General features: G+C 34.9%; 1 non-coding gene across 1 annotated transcript; it reads left to right on the top strand.

Moving 5' to 3' along the window:
• Nucleotides 1-21,273: 21,273 nt before the first annotated feature.
• Nucleotides 21,274-21,346, top strand: TRNAN-GUU (transfer RNA asparagine (anticodon GUU)). The gene has a single exon. It is a non-coding gene; the product is annotated as a tRNA-Asn (tRNA).
• The last annotated feature ends 4,323 nt before the right edge of the window (nucleotides 21,347-25,669 follow it).

Here is a 25,669-nt window from a genome sequence, read left to right as displayed (position 1 = left end):
CTAATTCCCAACATACTACATAACTTGCTCCTAAACACAGACTCTGAATTGTTCGACTCTCTTCAATGTTTGACCTTTCATTAAGTGCTTTCAATTCTTGAAGCTGTAGTGCACGTTGCACCCCTGAAAAATTATTTTATCAAAACATGTATTTCTGCTGGAATAAAATCACTACGCTAATAATAATAATTTTATTTATTTATTTATTTAATGTGCTATACAACAGCCAGTGGCCAATTACAGTTCAGCACAAATATAACAAAAAACATAAAACAAAAATAATTATTACACATAAAATATAATTACAATTAATTACAATAATGACGATGAATGGATAACTAAGAATACTATGAGACAATATTAATTGAGTATAATGCCTAAAATAATACATAAATGATAAATCGTTGCCAAGAGCAAACAAAGTCTATACATTGAAGGGATCGAATTCGCAGCCATGCATGTTGGCATTTTTAATGCATCTGGAGACTGGTGAAAGAAATTTCGAATTTCTAATATAGAAAAGTTTGTGGGCTCTCATATCTTTTGTTGGAATACGTAAGGTAATACTGTTTAAGAAAGAGTCACAGGATATATCACCTTTGAGGACTTTACAAAAGAACAGATAATCTAGCTCATGTCGTCTAGCATATAGATTTTGACAATTAAAATATTCACATTTTCTCTCATAACTATACCCGGAATTAATGGGCAGAAATCTGAATGAACATAAGGATATAAATTTTCTTTGTATATTTTCTAAATAATAATAATAATAATAATAATAATAATAATAATAATAATAATAATAATAATAATAATAATAATAATATAATAGGCCTAATAATAATAATAATATTAATAATAATAATAATAATAATAATGATAATAATAATAACGTTGGTATATGAATATATATTACAGAAAATAGCTTCCCTGTCACTTCGACATTTTCTGGGTGGCAGACCCTACAATGTTGTTTTATGTTGCTCAGTAGTATTCCTGACAGTACCTTACAATATAATAAACACTTTATGATTTCACCGAACGCACAACAAAAATAGTCTTCCTCCCACACTGTACGGAATGATCGTTTGCTTACAGAAGGTTTTGGCTGTCATTGTCCCGCAGTGTTCGTACGTTTACTAAGTACTTGAACTGCCTTCCGCAGTCATCCGTCGAGCTTCGAACGAGGAACAGCACGCTCTACATTGGGACGTCACGATTACAGAACGTAATCGGGAGTCAGAGAATGAGCATACCTGCCATATGAAATTGATCAGTAAAAAACCTCGCATTTTTTAATACTATAATTTTTCCCTATTTATACAAGGTGCTGAGGAGAGCACATTTTCAAAAATATATTATCGAAAGTCAAACGGTTTTCGTATTGTTGAGCGACAAACTCAGCGTATTTTATAAAAACAAGCCTCTTTCGGCGCTCAGAACTCTGGAACCGTTTACTGCAGAACATTGAACGGGAGCTCATTTTGAAGCTGACATTTGGTAGGTTATGTTAAGAAGTAATCCTTATTTTTATTGTATACAGAGAGACAGATAATCTGATTTTACTTACTTTTAGGCTTCTTGCCAATTTGTAAAAATGTAAAAAAAAAATATTGAGAAAAAACCTTGCATTATTAAGAGGGATTCGGCATTGTTTTCTTAGTGGCTCGGCAATAAGTTTCGAGGGTATTAAATAAATTATTTTCACATGCCTAGACTTGAACGACGCAGTACCGCATGCACTGGCCGAGAGATGAAGATAAGCGAGCGTTGGGCGTCATTTTACTCCTGTGTTTATGAAAACTTGTGATATAGCTAGCCCAGTTATGTGCTACTAGACGAAACATCACTTGTTTGTCTCCTGGCCTTGGTTGTCTCGGCTAGCTCCCGCCTCACAGTCAGCTGGTTACTTCACGCGCGTACTATTTATTTTCTTTATTTGATATTTTCAATACTTTCTTATCAACGGTGCACCAGTAAAAAATATGTGTTTATTTGTACTTTCAATGCGGAATCTAACTATATATTTTTAAAATATTTTTTTTTTCGTGGGCAAAGGCGTCTTAATGAAGAAAAATCTAAATTTCTCCATTTCCATAAAAAGTAAGAAAAACTGTTTACATGTCAATATAAACTTTAACTTCTCAGCATCAAAATAAACCATGATTTTGATCATTGGGTGAAAGGGTTTCGGAGCCATAACAGTTTAAAGTTGCTAATTTTATAAAAGTATGATAAATTTAAATATTTTTAATTTAAACACTATGAAGTTCTTATGCCTCAAACTTTGCACAAAGCATTGTATCACCGTTGTCAACGGACGGAAAAAGTTTCATTGTATTTTAAAATTGCAAGGTCAATTTTCTCTATATTTCGGTCGATTTGAGATTGAATAGCCCATACACATTCTAAAGTAAAAACTAAATACTGAATTTATCCAGTAAGGTACCAGTACTTCGTCACTTTTCATTTATTTCATTCTTACCTAGTTTTTCATTTAAAATCTACTAATTGTTAGGATCCGTAGGCCTACAGACAGTTGGGATCCATAAAGAAAAAACCAAATCGATTCAATAGAAAAGGTCCAACGCAGGGCAGCAAAAGATGTCAAAATGGGAAAGGGACATGGCGAAGAGATAGTAGAAGACTTAGGGTGGGAATTTCTCAAATCAAGGTGACGAAAAACCAGGCTTAGTGCATTGTTTAAGGCACAAATGAGACACAAAGCATGGACCGACATCAGTGCTAGATTAGTGACACCATCATACTTAGACAGGGCTGATGATATTAGGAAGTTTAAATGTAGAAAACGAAGAACGGACGTTGCAAAATTTTCCTCTGTTAACCGCACAACAGTAGACTGGAACAGTTTACCTGCAGCAATCTTTCAGGGTGGTCCTCTTGAAATCAATACATTTAAGGAAAAGTTAAGAAGATTAGACTGAAAATTTAATTGTAGGTGCAGTGTAATTATGTAAGTTGTGCCATGTAATTAAGTTATTTGTAATATATTAAGTTGATATGTAATTAATTAAGGTCATTTGTAATTACTTAAGTTCTTAATAGTTAGGTTTAATAGAAGTACTTGTAAGTTAGGTTTACTATAGCATAGTTTTTATTTATAGACCTAGGTTTATGGCATTTATTTATTTATACTTAGAATTAAATTTACGTTTATTTTATTTATTTTATTGCTGTAATTATTGTAATTTTATTACTGTAATAAATTATATTAATGTTATTATTGTATATTATATGTGCAGTGCTTGGGAAAAGTGACATGTCAGTTTCCACAAACCTTTTTGATAATTTATTGACAACTTACACTGGCTTATGTCAATTTGATTTTTTTCTGTATGAATTATTGTAATAGGAGAAATACTTATGTATTTTTTTCAAAGCGAGCAGATGTTCCGTAAGTTGTCAATAAATTATCAAAAAAGATTTGTGGAAACTGACTTGTGTCACTTTTCCCGAGAACTGCAGATATAATATAACTGCCACTGGGTGTATACCCAATTATAGTGTTCATTCATTCATTCATTCATTCATTCATGCATGCATACATACGTACATGCATGCATACATACATACATGCATACGTACATACATACATACATGCATACATACATACATACATACATGCATACATACATGCATACATACATGCATACATACATGCATGCATACATGCATACATACATGCATACATGCATACATGCATACATGCATGCATACATACATGCATACATACATGCATACATACATGCATACATACATGCATACATACATGCATACATACATGCATACATACATGCATACATACATGCATACATACATACGTACATACGTACATACATACATGCGTACATGCGTACATGCGTACATGCGTACATACATACATGCATACATACATACATACATGCATACATACATACATACATACATACATACATACATACATACATACATACATACATACATACATACATACATACATACATACATACATACATACATACATGTATACATTCCACTCCATATTTAATCTAGAATGGCAACATAATAATATATAATGTAAATGGATTATGTACTTGAAGGTAAACCTAGGCATGTAGTATTACTTTCCATTTGTAATGGAACATGCTGCTCAAAAAAGGAATACATACATACATACATACATACGTACATACATACATACGTACATACATACATACGTACATGCGTACATGCGTACATACATACATACATACATACATACATACATACATACATACATACATGTATACATTCCACTCCATATTTAATCTAGAATGGCAACATAATAATATATAATGTAAATGGATTATGTACTTGAAGGTAAACCTAGGCATGTAGTATTACTTTCCATTTGTAATGGAACATGCTGCTCAAAAAAGGAATACATACATACATACATACATACATACGTACATACATACATGCGTACATGCGTACATACATACATACATACATACATAATTAAGTTAAATTTGAAATGAAAATACGTATTCATTATTAATTTATTTGGTAATACTGTAATTATTTATACATTATTATTATTATTATTATTATTATTATTATTATTATTATCAACACTATTATTCTTATATTTTTATAGTTTGTATGTCTCATTTATTTTGATCTACTGCCCACATTTCATTATGCATTTTTCTTTCTTTCTATATTATGTCTGATTTCTACCGACTTGTTTACATTATATTATGATTATCTACTTCAGTTTGTGTGTAAAATTGTAGTGTACTTTACTTTATAGATTTGTAGTGTTTTTTGTATCGCAGTTTTACTCCTGGTTGAGTGGTAGAGAAGGCCGCATAGGCTTCACTGTATCAGATTAAATAAACCATTATTATTATCATTATTATTATTATTATTATTATGTTTATTATAAGAGCTCCACAACCTTTGATTGGCGTTTAAATGGTCGTATAATAATTACTGTTACTGTTATATACTACGTTAGAAAAAGAATACATATCAGGATGTTCCAAGGTATCCTACTCAGAAACGTGCATCACGATTTAAACAATGAGACAAATGCTAGAAAATATTAAACAATGTGATCGTTTCGTGAAATTTTTAAGGAGAAAAAATTCTGGGTTACTTCTGGGAGCAATTTCTATGGAAAAACAATATTAGAGATTGTATTTCGTGGAACTTAGAAAGACCAGAAATACTAATTGTGCTATTCATAGACATTTCGCAGCACGCGCTACAAGCGTACTGAGCTAGCCCCGGCTATCCACTGGTTACTAGTACAGAATTCAAATCATATCCTATCGCTAACACTGGTTTATGAATACGAAAAACGCTGATCATCCACCGGAAGCCCGCGCTAGAAATGTCTATGAATACGGCCCTTAATGTTCTACAATAGCTTGACAAAAATACCACTAAATACGGATTTTAATAGATATGAATAATATAAAATACCGATTTTTATAAATATTAACTTCTTTGTGCCTCACAAGTCGTAATATGGTTACAGTAAATTTGTATAGGCCCTCAGCTTTACTTTACAGTGTCTACCCACGTATGAATTCTCGCGGTGCATTTCTTCAACACAACGATTTTGGAAGCCTCTGCTGAAATATATGACGACGTAGCAATAACCATTTTTCCCGCGCCGTGGCGTCGTGGTCTAAGGCATCCTACTTACAGTAAGCACTTGGACAGCTACGGTACGTAGCGAAATCCGGTTACGAAAGCCAGCTATAACAGCTGTGGGATCATCGTGCTAATCACACGATAGGAGGTATTCTTGTAGGATGATCGTTCATCTCGTTCTGAACTTTAAAGAGCTCTAGCGTCACGGATTAAGTCTAAATTAAAGTAATAACCATTAATACAGTATTTATTTATTTGAATATACAATTTCTTGAACCCTATTTTACCCGAAAGTACATTAAGGTTACAGTTATAGCCTGGGTTTAAAGCAGGCATGTCAATTGATACCAACAGGAGCAAGCGCGCGCTTTAGAGCCCAGGAGAGCCTGAGCGCTTTACAGCGGAAAGGAAAGAGACAGACGAAAGAGGTGGTTTATGCCGCTTGGTGGAGCTATATGCAGGGATGGCCAGAACTGATTCAATAGATAAAGGGAAGAAAATTATTATTAAAACTGCATCCATGTTAATTTTTAGATTTGTCTGAGAATTATAAGTGGATTATAAGAATGTAAGTTTTCATTTTAATGCTCATTTTTCACAAGTTTGATTTTTTAATTCAAAAGAAATATTTTCTCAACTTATTTTTATAGAAAAGTGAAATTTTCAGACATAGGCCTATTTATTTAGTTGCCTTACAGAATGTTTTCATAAATCTAATATACCGTAAATACGTATTACTGAAGATAGTGTATTGAAAATTTTGGAAATATTCGCATGGAAATTATTATTAAGGAAATGAATTAACAAAGCAACTACTGTTACACCATACGCAAAAGATACGTGCCCATGTGTTGTAAAAATGTCAGCTCTATAGCTTCAGCAGGTTTCGAGAAAATAATTTAATATTCTGATGATAGGAAGTTGCTCACAAATATCACCTTAAAAGCATAATGCGATAAGAGTTTTGTTATGTAATATTAGTTACACTTAAAACAGATACAGTACCTAGGTAACTTTTCTTTGTACTATAATATTGTTTTGATTAGTTTATTGATTACTTTTGTAAGACTAAAGATACCATCAATATCAATTCCAACTTATCATGTCATACTCAATCTCTTTTTTGGGATATCACTTACTTTATGAATGATGTGTTTCATCCATTTAGTACAGTATAGTTGTACTACTATGGAATTTACGTTAATATTCCTTCTTAACTCTTTATTATGTTATTAATATTTGAAACACAACTGCAATATTAAGAAATTGGTATTAGTACTTTTGTTTTACAGACAATATATATAATATCAAACAGAAAGAAGCCATATAAAAATAACGACATAAAATTTCAAGTTCCGGTTGAAGTTTCTGCACCACTGTTTTCTTAATCCAACAGGTTGCTTACTCATATACACAACCCTTCCTCTTTCCATACTTAGCGCTTAATCCCCGCGCACGACGTCAAGGTCAGAAAAATGCGCTTGCTTTGACATCACTACTTTAAAGGGCTGTAGCGCCACGGATTAAGTTTAAATTAAAGTAATAACCATTTATGTTGTCACAAGGTGATAAAAAGATGCCTGAAAAACATGAACATTAATTTATGTATGTATGTATGTATGTATGTATGTATTTATTAACACTACAATTGGGTATACACCTGGTGGCAGTGATATATACAATAATTACAATTACATGAAATAAAATAAAATAAGCCTAAATGAAATAAAATAAAATAAACGTAAATCTATAAATAGTAGGTCCAATAAACCTAGGACTATAATTAAAAACTATTCTATAATAACCCCTACGATAAGCAAAAGTAAATTAACTTATAAGTACTTCTATTTCACCCAACTATTACCAATTTAAATAATTACATATCACCTTAATTAATTACATACCAACTTCATTACATATCATCTTAATTAATTACATATCACCTTAATTTATTTACATATGAACTAAATTACATATCATCTTAATTACATACCAACTTAATTATTTTACATATCAACTTAATTAATTATACTGTATATCAATTCAATTAAGTACATGACACAAATTAAATAATTACACTGCTCTACATTTTCAGTCTAATCTCCTCAACCTTTCCTTAAATGTATTAATTTTAAGAGGACCACCCTGAAAGATTGCCGCAGGTAAGCTGTTCCAGTCTACTACTGTGCGGTTAACAAAAGAAAATTTTGCCACGTCCGTTCTTTGTTTTCTACCTTTAAATTTCGCCTGAAATTGCATAAATAACTCAAAATAAAGGAGTATTCGGGTTAAATTTTAGATATGCAGGTTTCACAGCATTGGAAAAATGATTCTGTGTACGACAATAAGAACCATAAAATTTACTTAGTCTTACGTTAAAAAAGTGTTAAAATTGTTTTAAAAAAAAAGGCATATACCTTCGACAGACGGCCCGTTTCGACGCTATGTCACGTCATCCTCAGTGTCTCTTGAACCACTGGTGATCTTGACTCTATGATGTGCATTTGTCGATGGTAGGGGTGGGGGTGTGTTGTTCCTATGGTGGGGGTTGGCTGTTTGTATGTTATGATGTATTATGACGTCGAATAATGTGTGTATATTGAACTGTAATTGTGTGTTAAGTATATATTGTGGGTATGCTATTGTATTCTTATATATTTCGTGTTGTTCTAAGATGTTTAAATGTGAAATGTTTGGTGTGATGTGTAAAATTTCCATATCTGTTTCTATATTATTGTAGTCATGATTATTGTTGATAATGTGGTCTGCATAATTTGATGTGATGTAGGGTTTGGTTATAGCTTTAATATGTTCATTATATCTTGTGTGAAAGGATCTTCCTGTCTGTCCTATGTAAAAATGTTAAAATGCAATAGTTGCCCACATTTTTACATAGGACAGACAGGAAGATCCTTTCACACAAGATATAATGAACATACAGTATTGAAGCTACATCACATCAAATTATGCAGACCACATTATCTACAATAATATAGAAACAGATATGGAAATTTTACACATCACACCAAAACGTTCACAATTAAACATCCTAGAATAGTACGAAATATATAAGAATACAATAGCATACCCACAATATATACTTAACACACAATTGCAGTTCAATACACACACATTATTCGACGTCATAATACATCATAACACACAGTGAGCCCCCACCATAGCAACAACACACCCCCACCCCTACCATCGACAAATGCACATCGCAGAGTCAAGATCACCAGTGGTTCAAGAGACAATGAAGATGACGTGACGTACGTCCAGTAATGGAATATGGTGCTGCATGTTGGGATCTTTACAGATTAGAACATATTAAGACACTGGAAAATATTTAAAAACGGGCTCTTAAGTGTTGTCGGAAAAATTCACCATTAAAATGGGACCCACTCACGGACAGGAGAACGCGAATTCGATTATGCGCACTGTTCAAAACATACAGAGGTGAGCCTGCCTGGAGAGAAATAAAAAATAGGTTGCAGCCGCCAAATTACTCTTCAAGGAACTACCACTCATATAAATTGAGGGAAAGAAGGCAGAGGACGGACACTGGAAAGTTTTCTTTTCTCAATCGTACTATCAGGGACTGGAATGCTTTACCTGCAGACTTACTAAAGCCTTTACCAACAACCAAAAATGTATTTAAAAATAGGCTAAAGGACCTTACTAATAGACGGTAATTATACACAGTATTTAAAGGGTGTAAATGATATGTTGTTACTGAAGTGTTGTATCAGTGAAGAAGTATGTCGTGTCAGTGAAGTGTGCTGTGTAAGTGAAACGTGTTCCTGTCAGTGAAGCTTTATAGTTTATAGTGGCAGTGCATAGTATTTGAACAGTGAAATGTTTTTGAAGTGTTAGTGAAATCAGGATAGAATCAGTGAAATGTGTCGTAGTTCCATTGCAGTGAGTGAGTTGACAGTGAAATGAGTGTAATTCGAAATGTACTTGTGCAGATATGAACATATCATACTCGTGGGTTTTAGTTCGATCTTAGTTTTAAGATACAAATTAGATTTATTTCAAATGTTATTTTAAGTGATCGTTTCATTTAATTTAGTATATTCCCTGTTGTCGTCGTCGTCGTTGTTGTTGTTAATATTAATTATTAGTATAATTATTAATTGTATTTTAATTAATAAGTTTATTATTGTCATTATTGAGTGTAATTAGTTACCACTGCCACCGGGTATATACCCACTGCAGTGTGAATAAATACATACATACATAGCCATCTTCGCCAGAAATGAACTCACCAACCAATTAAAATTCAAACTAAATTACAGATGTTCCAACAATCAAGCCGAGCAGGTAGCAATATTAAAGCACTGGAAGCAATAGAAACAATTGACATCAGGGACAACAGACCACGCACAGCAGCAATTCTCACAGACAGCAGAATAACAATAGACTCCTTAAAGAACAATCACAACCACAAATATCTTATAGAAGAAATCAGGAAGAAAGTCTTAATTTTGGAGAAAGTAAACTGGACGATAGAATTCTTCTGGATCAAGGCCCACGTCGGAACATACGGTAATGAACTTGCGGATCGACTAGCGAAGGCAGCGGCACGAAACAAGGATGCAGCAGTATGTTATGATAAAATACCAAAAAGTATAATTCAAAGTGAAATAGAGGAAGAAGGAAAACTAAAATGGCAGAAAGAATGGGACGACACCACAAAGGCAGCGATAACAAAATCCTACTTTCCTAATGTAAAAGAGCGGCTTAAGATGGAATTAAATATTACAGGCATCTTCACGTCAATGGTGACAGTACACGGGATGACTAGAGCCTACCTCCATCGATTCAAGTTACTGGAGAGTGCAACATGTCCGTGTAATAGTGGAAGTCAGACTATAGATCACTTGCTGTATGATTGCACAATATTAAGAAAACAAAGGGGAATTCTAAGAAACAGCATCTCGAAGGCAGCAAGTTGGCCACCTAACAAATATCAACTTATAAAATTTCATCTTCAACCATTCATTATCTTCATCAATTCAATAGATTTTGAACAATTGTAGCAATGCATTTATAACTAGGATACACACATTTATCATTCAATTTTTATACAATTATCAATTTGTTAAAAAAAAACCAATTGCAATATATTCCAATCATGTATATATACTTTCTTTTCTTTTTATTTAGGTTAAGCCATATATATGTATTTGTATTAATTCTCTATCTTCCTTAGGTAATATCAATGTATCCAAATGTATATTTATCGTAGGAAACGGAAAATCTAAAACATGTAGTATTACTCTGTAATGGAGCATGTTGTTCAATAAAAAAAATATACATACATAGCGTCGAAACGGGCCGTCTGTCGAAGGTATATGCCTTTTTTAACAATTTTAACACTTTTTTAAAGTAAGACTAAGTAAATTGTATGGTTTTAACAAAGTGTTAACGAGAACTTTAATCAACAATAAGAACATTTACGTAAAAAGTTCTCCTCTTAATGGAATTTGATCCTGTTAGAGAGACATCTAAATGAGTGGAGGTCTTGAGAGAGAACATTCTGCGCACGCTCCGAGTCCTGTAAGATCCTCAATGGATATTACTCACGCTTTGATACTCGCGTAATGTTGTCTTTCATGTCGCCGTGTTTGATCAGTTCGCCCCATTGCACTCCTGTCAATGCCATCGTGGTTAATTGATTGTATTCCGTTTCACTCCCGCTACAGCAAATTGTGGCAGAAAATGGAGCTGCGTGTTTGTGCAAATTTGACATTGGCTGAGTCATAGGGATGCCCCCAAGAAAGTTTGTTTAATGATTCAGACCTCAATCCACTCAAAGATACAGAAACACGACACACAAGACCTTACCTTTGGGTGACCGCAAGCTGTGGTCGACCAACAGAGTCGCTATTTGTCCAAAGTCTAACAATACATACAGACAAATATCGGACAAAAGTTATCACGGATATGACCTATTATCACAGTCAACTACAGCGGTGGCGAAAATGTCATCGTGCGCCGAGCCACTGTGTAACCTGCAACGTGCATAGCACCTATGGAGGGAGGCGGACACCCCAAGGGGAAGTGAAGCAACTGTCTGACTTAGTAACGGATTTTCATTTTCCTTACGTCAAGCACTTAAATATAATTTTATACAGTACAAGGCTACAAACTAATGTTTAGTACGTGTAACGAAGAAAGAAATGAACAATAAATGAACTCTATCACAACCTAAAATTAACTGTCTTCAGAATGTCTCTGCGACAAAGATTCAAAATCAGGAATTATGTCACTTACTGCCAGTCGTAGTTGATAACGAAGGTATTTGTCTGTCAGTCGTGATCTAAATTTGGTTCCTACTATTTTAATTGTTGAAAATAATTTTTTCACAAACGTGAGTTGTAGCGAACATGGCTTCAACAGAGCAAGCGAAAGAACGAAGCTTCGGATATTTATTTTTTGGCAAAGATTTGAAAGTTCAACATTTGTCAAGTCCTTACATCTAGCTTTCATTTGACATCACATAGTAAATCATTGAGTTCAAATTGAAGAGCTAACCGCATTATTCGTACATCTGCTGAAAAAGGGTCGACGTACAGAGATGATGATGATGATGATGATGATGATGATGATGATGATGATGATGATGATGAAAATAAACAATAACACTTAACCTTTTAATGTTTCATCAGTAACATGTAGTATAATGCCGTTTTATGTTATACAACCATTTTCCTCGTAATACTTGTGAACAAATCATACATTTAATATTCCCATCATATTGACAGCAAAAAATGCGTCCTCCCATCCTACTTGGAACTTTCGTACATGGTTTCGAGAGAGACATATGCCACTCGCAGGTCAGAGACAAATACAAATGGAACGGAGTTTGACTCCAGTGAGTGAGAGGGTGGGGGTTGGCGGAGGTTAGAAGAAAGAGCTATCACTGCGAGCCACAGTGTCTCAAAACTCACGTTCTCGCCACGGCTGGTCTACTATATACAGTCACGAAGCTTGAGTTTTGAGGGTGCTAGAAACAATAGACTGTGACGGTACTATTTTGCATTGCCTGTAATGAGGCGATATTAGCGACACTAGTGGTGAGCAACTATCTAATGTTTGCATATTTACTACGTATTGAGCTTCGCGACTGTATATACTAGACTGTGGTATTATCCTCATGATACATTCTAAGCTTTTGTATCAATTTATTTCTGTCATAACCTTAGGATCCGGGACCTTTAGCAACCAATGCACGCACAACTTGACTATAGTGTTCCTCGAACATAGTAGGCAGCAGAGTGCTGCATTGGAGTTAAATCGCTCGCTTGAACTTGATCGAGTGTCGCACCCTCGAGTGAGGTAAGATCGGTTGTGATACGCTCGTAATAAATAGAAGCACAGTACAAGGTCATCTCGCCGACATGTCTTATCTCGTATGGAAGACGACAGATAAGATACACATATGTTTTGCTCACACGGTAAAAATAAGGCTTTATTTTCTGCGTTTATGACAAACGTTTAATGGAACAGTCAATGGAACGTACCAAAACAGGAACATGAAGTTATAAATAAAATAGTATGAAAAAAAATTCAATGTACAGTTATTATTGCTAATTAATAATTATTCAATATTTGATTTACCACATATACAGTATAATATAATAGGCCCATGCATAGTGTTCCGCCTATATACTGCGACAATGTAGAAACGTTTTACAAAATATTATTGATATAGCAGTAGATTAATAACAATATTAGTACAGAGATAACGTCACAGAAAATATAATAAAACGAATAATCATGCTGCACAACTGTTACAGACGCAAAGATTGATACACTAATTATTAGAGATTATTATTATTACTAGAAAACTTGATACGGTTCTTGCATTATCGTGATTGTGTTCTCCGTTTATAATAATTACATTTACATCCAACATCCATCAGGTGTGGCAAAAACAAAATCATTCCTGTGTGAAAAAAAAAACATTTACCTACAACATTAATATTACATTTTAAAGCAAGTTTTGTAGTTGTACTATGGAGAGGTTAGTTAAACACTGCAAAGTTTTGAAATGATAAACATCTATGATGTTACTACACAGTTAATCACTGTAATAAGAATGAATGTCTAACGCTCGGCTTATATCGTTCGAGGATTTATCGCTCGCAACAATTTTACCCATCATGCATGTGGGCTACCTATCGGATTATGCTATGAACTACTTGGCGCTCGAGCGAAAACGTCCGGTGCAGACATCTGATACATATAGATTAATCTCGGACAAAAGTTGAGTATCAAGGATATGACGTATTATCCTCATGATACATTCTAAGTTTTTGTATCAATTTATTTCTGTCATAACCAGGCTTAGGATCCGGTACGCTTTAGCGACCAATGTACGCACAACTTGACTATAGAGTTCCTTGAACATAGTAGACATACTGTGAATGTAAACAACGACGTCAATGTACTGCGTTATATTCTACTGTTAATAGTACAATCTAGTGATGGTGGAAAATGAAGTAGGATACATACCTCAGAAGTTTTCATGTCCCTCGCGGATGTTGAAGGCGTTACCGTTACAATGAACAACACTGTACACACTTGCAACTAGTTCGAAAAAAACTGTTCACTATGAATTGAAAATGAATCAGTCATTTTAGAAAGGGCTCTAGTCCATTTTTGATAAGACGCTATTGTATTCATCATACTTGAATACGCCTTAGAAATGACATTATTTCATGGATTCATTAAGATGTACAGAAACTGGACACATTTCAAAGTACATTTGAAAAAGTCCCATTTCTGAAATAAGTCCATTTTTATGGAGATTTGATTGATGTTATGATTTCGGACTAGAGTCCTTTCTAAAATGACTGATTCAAATGCACTGTGATGGCCTGAATTCGTTTCGCAGGGAGAGACGGAAGAATACTGTACCTCTGATCACGAACCGGATTGTACACTAACGCACAGGTAAACAAAATTCAACGCGCCACTTTATTTCGTCTGTATTCCGTTGCACTGTAACTTCACTTCATTCTTAAATTGTCTCGGATCTTAAACCTGTCATAACGTATGCCAGGCATCGCAAACGTCCCAAATTCATGATGAAATACATAAGTACTACCCGCTACAGTCTCTACACGCAAAGTGAAGACGGGGTGGAGGGCATCGGTCGTAGTAAGCTAGACAGCAGAAACCGGTTTTTGCTCGTCATTAACTTCCGTGTTCATAACAAAGAAATAACAAAATAAAGAAGGAATAAATATCTTTTCGGGATTATATTATTTTCATCTGCATTCTTTATTCTTTGATTACAATATAAATTTGTTAGGATCTCAAAATTAGTGATTGCCTCCTAAGTAGCCACTGACAATTGTGCAGGAAAGCTGGTATTTGTTATACGTGTCTTTCATTTGATTTTAATATGTTTAATTTTGAAAAAAAATTGTTCACAAATATACGTAGAACCCAACATAGCTGCGATTGTGGCAGCAAATGATCTAAGACAGGCATGTCAGAAATCAGACACTGAAAGTGCAGTGTATGTGAGCGGAACGCCGGTCTGTGCAGATTGCGTCATTCAAGTGTTGCTCTTACCAGTTCTTAGCGGGAGGGATGTACAAGAGTCTATTCTGCGCTTCTAGTGTTCAATTAAATTGACATTTGGACATTATAAACATACTTAGCAGAAGGAAAAAACACAACTATTGTCAGTGTCTATATTTGACAATAATTGTAACACAAGAAACAATAGACTTACTCAGTTACAATTCACAAAGCAGTCGTTTGAAAAGAATCATTTATTTACATGATTTGTATACAGTATTTGAAGAAAATATAAATATTGCAGGAATTTCGAAACAACAGAAAACGAACACACTATTTCATTTTACGTAGTAGGTACTGATTATTTCAAAGTAATACAAACGAGGGGGTGGAGTTTGCGCATATATTAGGAATGATCTGCACCCTAAAATTATTCTAAAATCACAAGGCGATGCATTGCGACCCGAATATTTGTTCGTAGAAATACAAGCAAGTCTTCATAAATGTCTCTTAGCAGTTATTTATAAGCCTCCCAAAGCTGGACATCTATCCGATTTAGAAAGCCCGTTAGCCGATCTTTTACCGCAATATGAACATGTCTTGGTTATGGGGGATTTCAATTTAAATCTTCTGGCAGTTAGATCAAATGGGACTAATCAACTCCGTAATTTGTTCGAAACTTTCAATCTAACAATTCTTCCACTCAATCCTACCCACCACACACCTACTTCCGATACTTTAATTGACCTAATCATTACGAATAATTCTGATAGAATTCTAACTTCAGGACAGTTACCAGTTCCGGGAATATCTGGTCATGATCTTATTTTTGCCGAGTACTCTCTTCAGTGCCCAAAAAATGCAGCTAAGGTAATTACTTACAGAGATCTAAAAGGCATTGACAACGACCAACTAACTTCTGACGCCTTACAAATGCCATGGCATACTATTTTTAATTTAATCACTGTTGACGAAAAAGTTGCCACCTTTAATGACATGATAATACAAATATTCGACAAACATGCACCTTTAAAGAAGAGACGAGTCACCCACCGACCCGCCCCATGGCTGAATGACAGTATTCGTAATCTTATGACGTCACGTGACGCTGCTTTCCGGAAGTACAGAAACAACAAATCTGCCGAAAACTTTAACAACTACAAAAAACTTAGAAACAAAACCACACAAAGCATTAGGAATGCTAAACGCCGTCACGCTCTGAGTCTCGTCGACCCGTCCGTTCCCCCGCGGTGTCTTTGGAATAACTTACGTGATATGGGAGTAGGGAAGAAAGCATCAGAAGCTGAAGTTATAAACATACCACTTGATAAACTCAATGAATACTTTACCTCACCTCCCACTATACGACCTGAAAAACAGTCAAAACTAAATACAATTAATACTCTCCTAGCTAATCCTCCTCCTTCTCGCGAAAAATTTTTCTTCTCGCACATTACTGATTCTGAAGTAAGAAGGGCTCTTAAAAGCATTAAATCTAAAGCACAAGGCTCTGACAACATAAGCATAGTCTTTATCAATAAGTTAGTTGATATCGTGCTTCCTGTAATAACCCATATTTTCAATTCTTCAGTTATCACGTCTGTTTATCCGCAACTCTGGAAAACAGCTTTGGTACGCCCACTTCCTAAAGTAAATTCACCAACTTCTGCAAAAGACTATAGGCCAATCTCCATTCTTCCCGTTTTATCCAAAGCCCTGGAACGCATCATTCATAAGCAGTTGTCAGACTACCTAATAGAATTTAATCTTTTAGACCCTTTACAATCAGGATTCAGAAATGGCCATAGCACTTCTACTGCTTTGTTGAATGTTACTGAGGACATACGCGCAGCCATGGATAAACGACAGGCTACTGTACTAGTTTTATTGGACTATAGCAAAGCCTTTGATTCTGTTGACTTCGATCTACTATTGACTAAACTACAAACGCTACACCTTTCTGATAGTGTTATCACCTGGATGTACTCCTACCTTACTGGCCGCCAGCAGCGTGTCATATCTAATAATCGTTTCTCATCCTGGCGTACTGTAGATACAGGAGTTCCTCAGGGATCAGTATTAGGCCCCTTGCTCTTCTCTATTTATATAAATGGAATTTCTAAATCATTTAAGCACTGCAGATATCAAATATATGCAGACGACGTTCAATTGTATATTTCAGCGCGTCCTGATGCACTAAATGATAGCATTAATAGTCTTAATGAAGATCTTGATTCCATCTCTTCCTGGTCTCAACAATTTGGGCTTAACCTAAACGCATGTAAATCACAGGCTATTCTGTTCGCGAACCGTAGATTAATTCCTGAAGTCAACGACCTGAATATTCCACCTGTGAAACTGGATAAAACAATCATCCCGTTTAGCTCTACCGTAAAAAATCTCGGAGTGCATTTCGAATCTAATCTTAGTTGGGATACGCATATTAAATATACATGTAAGAAGGCATTCTCTATTCTCCATTCACTAAAAAGATTGTATCATTATCCATCTAAATTAAAACAGACGCTGGTACAGACACTCATTCTACCTCACTTCGATTATTGCGACGTTTTGTTCAGTGATCTCAGGATTGATTCCGCCCAGAAACTACAGCGTGTTCATAACGCGTGCGTCCGCTTCATTTGTAATGTTCGATACTATGATCATATCTCACCTTCTTTCGAGAAGTTATCATGGCTTAGGTTACATGAGAGGAGAAATCTGCACTCACTTTCTCTCCTATATCGAATTATGCACACTTCATCTCCCTATTATTTATTCGCTCGTTTTCATACTCTCTCTCGCTATCATAATATTAATACTCGATCACAACGCGATAACACGCTAGAAATTCCACTTCACACATCATCTCTGTATTCCTCATCTTTCGCTGTTGCTACCTCTCGTCACTGGAACTCTCTGCCGCCTGAAGTCAAGGGCTGCCGAACATTGAAATCTTTCAAATCCAAGTTAGAAAATTATCTTATGACGAGTTGCCAAACTAACTTACTATTATGACAAGTGTTGTATTGCATGTTTCCACGTATTCACAATTTTTTTTTATGTTCTAGTGATATTTAACTTATTTTATATTTTTGTTCTCATATTTTCCGATAATGGTATATCTCTAATGTGATAAGTTGAGCTATATATAAACATAATTTTCCTTACTGTGTATACTTAAAAATATTGTATTCATTGTATGCTTTGTACTGCACTATTGTATTACTACTATTAGTATTATTATTGCTATTAGGCCTGTTATTATTATTATTTTATTTATTATTATTATTAATATTATTATTATCATTATTGTTATCATTACTATTCTATTTATTATTATTATTATTATTATTATTATCAATAATTCTTATTTTTTTATACTTTGTAGGCCTCATTTATTTTTGACCTGCTGTTGACATTTTATTATGCTTTTTTTTTCTTTCTTTCTGTATGTTATATATTATGTCTGATTTCTTCTTACTTGTTGTTTACATTTTATTATTATTATCTTATTCAGTTTTGTGTGTACTTTGTAAATTTGTAGTGTTTCTATAACGCAGTTTTTACTCCTGGTTGAGTGTTAGAGAAGGCCGTATGGCCTTAACTCTGCCAGGTTAAATAAATCATTATTATTATTATTATTATTATTATTATTATTATTATTCATTGCTCAAGCATTATTGGGACCATTGGTGCACAATGCTAAGAAAGAAAATATTTTACTCCCAATTACATGCAATAGGACATTGTGAGGTTTTTACACTGGAATCATTTCCTTGCTGTATATTAATATAAATTCACATTATTATTAATAAATTGGATAAATTAAGCTTGAATTTTAATTTATATATAGTTAATTTGGAAAACGTTGAGAGCAAGTATCAGCAAGTTGGGAGCGTTACTGAATTGAGTTAAAAGAGTACTTCACAAGCTATGAAGCGAAGACATTTTCTTTAAGTCAGGTTTAAAGATTTATTAACGTAAGTATATTAAGATAATATAGTAACGTGAGATGGAAAATTCGTCATTATGTATTATTTTTGCCAGAATAATTTTCCGCCTTACAAATAGTTGCTTTCTCAAGTCCCCCACATGTATTCTCCACTCAATATTCTCATCACTTATCAGCAGGCTTCGAGATTTTGGAACCGATAAAGTAAGTTTACTATGCATGCACTATAGGTTATTGACTCGCTGCAGGTAGATAGAGATGTGTTGAGGTAACAACGTTGCTATTTAGAGTAGAGTACGGTAGTATGGGGAAACACACATATGTACATTCTGAAAGTAAATATACATTACACAATGATAATGTCAAAAGAATGTGAAAAGCATTTATTCTCGTGTCTTTTATAAGCATTTGTGTTTAATTATTACACAGTGTTAATGGTGGAAATAAGCATGTTGCAATTTTAATTTTTTCATTTATCCTATTGGTCGTCTTTAGGAAGTGCAGTTACAGTACCGAATTGCAATGCACCTACTACAAGATACATTCTCAGTGTCTCAAACGTAAATCTTTTTCGGTTATCTGCCAAAGTTTGTACTGTAGAAAGCTGCTCTCTACGTCGCATGACGTGATAGGAGGAAAACGAATAAACCTAACATCATTGCAGTCTTTAAGAGACAGTACTTTATTCTCGGGTGACTCTATGTCCACTAATTTGCTGTTTATGTTACACAATGTTCCATATCCGTTATTTTTACATAAAATTGATTTCCACTAATGTTTTACACGTTCAGTAGGCTAACCGGTGTATTTGGTGTCCCATTAATTCTCTGCATCATTTTCTAAATTAATTTGAGGGCTTCCAGCATCTCTTGCTCTGACTTTTCTAACCGTGTAATAGTTTCAGACACTTTTTGAAAATAGGTTTGTATGAAAACCAAATTATTCGTCAGAACCTTCAAGTCCAGAGCGTTTTTCTTTGCTTATTTGTTGGCATTCATTCTGCAGTACCCCACCCACTGTACGCTTTACCACTATACTCAGTACGCCGTTATGCGGATTTCCCACTGAACTGCTCTATTGGGTCCGAAGTCTCGAAGCCTGCTTATCAGCTTATCAAATAAAAGTTGTAAGTCGTCTAACCATTGATGGCTGTGTTAGCACAGACTCCAAAACAACATCATTGTCATGTTTGTCTTGCCGTGAGAGTACTAATTAAGAAATAAGAGCTGGCGAATATCATATTTTGAGAACTTTACTAATCTGATTTTAATTCTCACATCACTATTAGGTCCACATGATATGATGAAAGCCTTTCATTTTAAAATAATTACTATTGGCTGAGGAAAACATCATAACAGTTACGTTATATGATTCGTGATTTCTCTTCTTCGTTATATCTGTGGACTCCTCAATTTATTATTCATAACGCATTCACAATCACAGCTCAATGAGCACCCGTACTGATCTGTGCTACTGAAACCAAAGCTGTTTTGCTACTGCATGTAATGTACAGCCCTGTCGCGTTCCCCTCCAAGCCGATTCACTCCCTCCAGGTAGGGGAATAGGAACTGCACATCGCACAGAGACAAGTGCACAATTTGCAGGGTTTTGACATGCCTGATCTAAGACGTGGATATTTAGAGGAGTCAACATTTTTAAATGCATCTAAAGCAAAACAATCCTTGTGCTTGCTTTTCACAAAGGTGTCATTTTGGAGATCAGCAACCTCCAATTGTAGTCTGGTCCTACTTTCAGAATAAGTACGTTAAAAGAATTTGCAAATAGAAATCATTTCCCCATTTGTTTAAAATCATAAAACTTTCTGTCTCTAAATTCAGAAAGTAAAGTTTCTAGGATGTCGCAGTATTTATCTATTCTTGAATCAGAAACATTTGAAAGTGACTTCAGACAAGAAAAATTATTAAACTCATTTTCTTTCAATTGCACTTTCAGAACATTTATCATCATGGAAAAAGATTTCATCGCTGTCACTGTTCGTTAACAGAAAACCACAACTTAAGTCACACAGAATTAGTGTGCACTCAATGTTGGTTGCTTGACGGTTGTCAGCCCACTTTGAGGTCTGTGGATATAGAGGGAAAAATTGGATCGGTATCTGGTAGAGTTCCCGGGTAGCTCAGTTGGTAGAGCGTTGGTTCGTTTAACCAAAGGTCCCGGGTTCGATACCCGGCCCGGAACAATTTTTCCCTCGAAATTATTCAAATCAACTTTACAGGGAGTTATACCTGAGAGCTTGATTTGCAGATTTCATCGCGTCACACATGTCAACTATGTTCTGATCACGTCCTGAAATCGGCAGTTTAATTTGTTCAGCTGTTTAGAAATATCTGTTATGAAATCCAAATCACTGTTCAGATAGTACTGGATAACAAAATGAGCCACTGCTGACAACGCTAGAGGAAGGGGTTCAGCGCTAAGAGGGGTGTTGTCACGTGGAACTTACGTCAGAGTTTAGACGCTGTTTCACGAAACACAACTTTTCCATGCCTGCACTTCGTCAATGAAATCATTTACTTTGGAAACTTAAAAAATAAATAAATAAGTAATAAATAAAAAACTGAAATAAAAATAAATGTTCGTTTTCTTCTTTACCAATAAGCTGTAATGACATGAAATAATAAGACATCTGACTTCAATTACGAATTGTATGTTTCAAGTTTTCCATCAATTCATATTATTTAGCTATTCGTGTACAATAATACCCTTTTATCCGTGGAATCTTGATCAGCGTTTTCAGTTATCCGCGGTTAACCTAGGTGACTATATTTTACGCATTTCATTGCCTATCGTCTTCATGTGAAGAGTTTTATAGAAAATCTAGAATTTAGTCGCACCCTGTATTCACAGACTGTGGTAATATCAGTCACCAATACTGTTCTTAGTAGCATTATACCTACTATTTACTTTTCACTGTCCTGACATATACTGAGGATCACGTAAGAGTAATTCCTAAAAGACTAATTTGGCCGTCTCTTCAGTGTTGCCAACCAATACTTGATATCACCAAAGAGGATAAAATCACACAATATCATGTACTATAATAATAATAATAATAATAATAATAATAATAATAATAATAATAATAATAGAATGAGGTGTATAGTTCCAAAAGTAGACATCTGCCATTTTTAATGAAAAATGAGTTACGATCATTTTTTATATTTTTGGGTTGAAATACATTGGAAAAACACTATTTCATCCTCCAAAACTCGATATTTCTAACATAAATCAAGTTTTAAAATATGGAGTTTTTTCCAAAACCCGACTTATTTTGTTAAGGTATTGTTTCAAAACTCGACATATGCAGTTTATTCCAAAGTCCGACATTTACACTTCCATTGTGTGAACTATGAAGGCCAGTAACGTTCCAGAAGTCGACATCTTTGCTCAAGACAAAGAAAGTGTGTGATTTCTTTATGCCACTAGTGTTTTCTTTTAGAATATCACGGAACTTACTGGGAAAATCGACAATAGAACTTTAGCTGAATAAGAATATGGTTCATTATATTGGTACTTCAGAGCTGTGCAGATTTTTACGTGTTGACGTGTTGTGTGAGCTTCTTATAGAAGTAAAATTTTCATAGAATCTCACATACAAACTTCGCCTTCAGAGCCTGGGCGTGGAAGAAAGAGAGTGGGTGATAAAAAGAATTAGACAAAACACAGAAAAGGGATAGAAAGTTAAGTTTTGTGCTAACTGTAATGTTTGTCTTTACAGTGATTGTGCGATGCTTGCCTGTATTTGATAATTTTTTCTATTGATTATTGGTAGCTACTCTCTCAGAACTCAAAACTTTACCCAAAAACCAATGAAGTTTCCTAACTCAGCGTGATATCAACCACTTTTACAAAGTCTTTTACAGCGTCCCTAATAAGTTGGTTCAAGATGAATTCATACTGAATACACAACAGCTGATTATCCTAAAACATATTGTGACAGCGACGTGAGATTCGAACTCACGACCAGCGTCCCGCAAGAAAGCAAATCGCGCGGGGACGGCGCGCGGCGAGAGAGTGGAGAGGGAGTTTGCGCGCGCATCTTCTGCTTGCCTAGAGAGGCCGAGAAATCCGTCGAAGTGGAAGACTCGCGAATTCGAACTTTCGAGGCTACGTCGCTGTGATTATAAATTACGGTCGCGAAGGAACGACAGCAGTTTTCAGTTTTCAGTTATTCAGTCAGTGAGTAAGCCAGAGCAAGCAAGCCAGACTTGTGTGCCGGAGTTCGACTCGAGTGTGCGTCCGCATCTGCGTCAGCATCCGAAGGCCTGAGTTCGAGTGCAGTGGACCGCAGTTGGAGGGACCTGAGTTCGAGTACAGTGAACTGTCTCTGAAGGTCTGTGGTTCGAGATACTGTGAACTCGAGTGACTGAGATAGAAGAACTGTAAACTGAGAACTGATAGTTCTGATTTGTAAATAGTGCTTTGTAAATATTAGTTAAGATTAACAGTTCATTGTTGTTCGTACTAGTCCAAGTAAATTGTCATTGTCATCAGTGGAGTGCTATAACGAATACTGTGTTGAGTGAAAATCCAATTGTTGACGACAGCGTTTAAGGCGAATTGTAGAAAGGAATTATTGTTGTGACGAATAAATGACATTGTTGTTACTAATAAAATTTACAATATTTTGTTAACAGAACAGTGAGACATCAGGGGATGGGAGCAGGTCGTGTTCTACCAGTTTATCGGCAAATTTTCTTAAAAATCTTGCAAGTGTCAAAGAATTGGGTGGGACTTCTATTTAAGTGGCATTTAAAAATTGGACTTCCGCCAGCAAAAAAAAAGAAGAGAAGAGGATACATGTAGCAAGAAATGTGAAATAAAGTGATATGCTATGAAAGATATCATCGAACAATTAGGTAAAATGAGTTAGCTCCATTTCCTCCATAGCAACGGATAGAATTTTTTATGGAATTGAGGAGGCAAAGAAAATGAACATTATTAAATCCGAAGATTACTGCAATATCTTCAACAACAATGACACCATAAACAAGTTAAGTATAGACTTTCCATTTTATGATTGGAAAACGAATATACAAACTGTTTTGAAGCCACCAAATGGCTGGCATTTCAAACTAAAATTCTGTAAAAGAATCAAGATAAAGGAATAAAAAATGGAGTTGCGGTAATGGGTGAACAATACTATAGAAGAATTGTAAATTTGTACAAAGCATTTTGAAAAAGGGGAAAACGTGCTCTGGATGGAAAAATCACACTTGCACAAACACACAGGCATAATCTAAAAGGAAGAACTAAGTTATGTTAACAAATTACTTAAGGAAATGTTTAAGATAACTGGAGAGACATGTAAACTTTGGAATATTGCAAGAATATTACAGACCGTATTTATAACGAGGTTGAGTGTGAAGAAGATTGACTATCTGTGAACTACAGGAAGAAGAGAATTTCAGGATTTAAAATGTACACTTAGTGAAGGTTAAATATAATATTCTGATGATATATATAAATAAATGATAATTGTTTATTATATTCCATGGATTCAATAAAATTAATAGCCTTTTTAGTATAAAATGTGGATTATTTATGGGAACTAATGTTATTAGAATTTCCAAAATCCGACATAAATTTTATTGTTAGTTCCAAAATCCGACATATGCAATAGTTTGTTCCAAAACACGACACGACCAAATTTAATAATCTAATAACTCTTACAAAAATACATACTTTTAGTTCAAACATCAAATTTTATCATCAGCTTTACTATTAAAGACTATTATAAAAATTTCCTGCATATTTCGACACTGGAAATACTACAGATAGTTTTTTTTTGTTTTTTCTCTAAACCACTTAGAAAGCAAATGTCGGGTTTTGGAACAATGCACCTCAAATGATAACAATGTTGCAAATCAAGATTTCAGGTATAACTCCCTGTAAAGTTGATTTGAATAATTTCGAGGGAAAAATTGTTCCGGAGCCGGGTATCGAACCCGGGACCTTTGGTTTAACGTACCAACGCTCTACCACTGAGCTACCCGGGAACTCTAACCGACACCGATTCAATTCAAATCAACTTTACAGGGAGTTATACCTGAAATCTTGATTTGCATAATACACGTCACTGTTCGTTAACCGAAAACCACAATTTAAGTCACACGGAGTTAGTGTGCACTCGAAGTTGGTTGCTTGACGGATGTCAGCCCACTTTGAGGTCTGTGGATATAGAGGGGAAAAATTGGATCGGTGTCGGTTAGAGTTCCCGGGTAGCTCAGTGGTAGAGCGTCGGTACGTTAAACCAAAGGTCCCGGGTTCGATACCCGGCTCCGGAACAATTTTTCCCTCGAAATTATTCGATAACAATGTTATTTGAATTAGTTTCCCTGTCGGAGAATTGTGTCTATGGTCGAAATCTTTACATGCTATCATTAACGCGATTAGAATTCACGACATTCTGCTTTCAAATAGGCCATGATAGTCCTCCCTCAACTTTTCAGTCACCACATTACAACTATCTAACCACAGCATCAACAAAGAATTGCCTCC

This window comes from Periplaneta americana, chromosome 10 (genome assembly GCF_040183065.1).
Source record: "Periplaneta americana isolate PAMFEO1 chromosome 10, P.americana_PAMFEO1_priV1, whole genome shotgun sequence".
NCBI classification, from domain to species: Eukaryota; Metazoa; Arthropoda; class Insecta; order Blattodea; family Blattidae; genus Periplaneta; species Periplaneta americana.
Note: the sequence above shows the minus strand (reverse complement) of the source record. Positions and strands in the feature narration are given on the sequence as shown.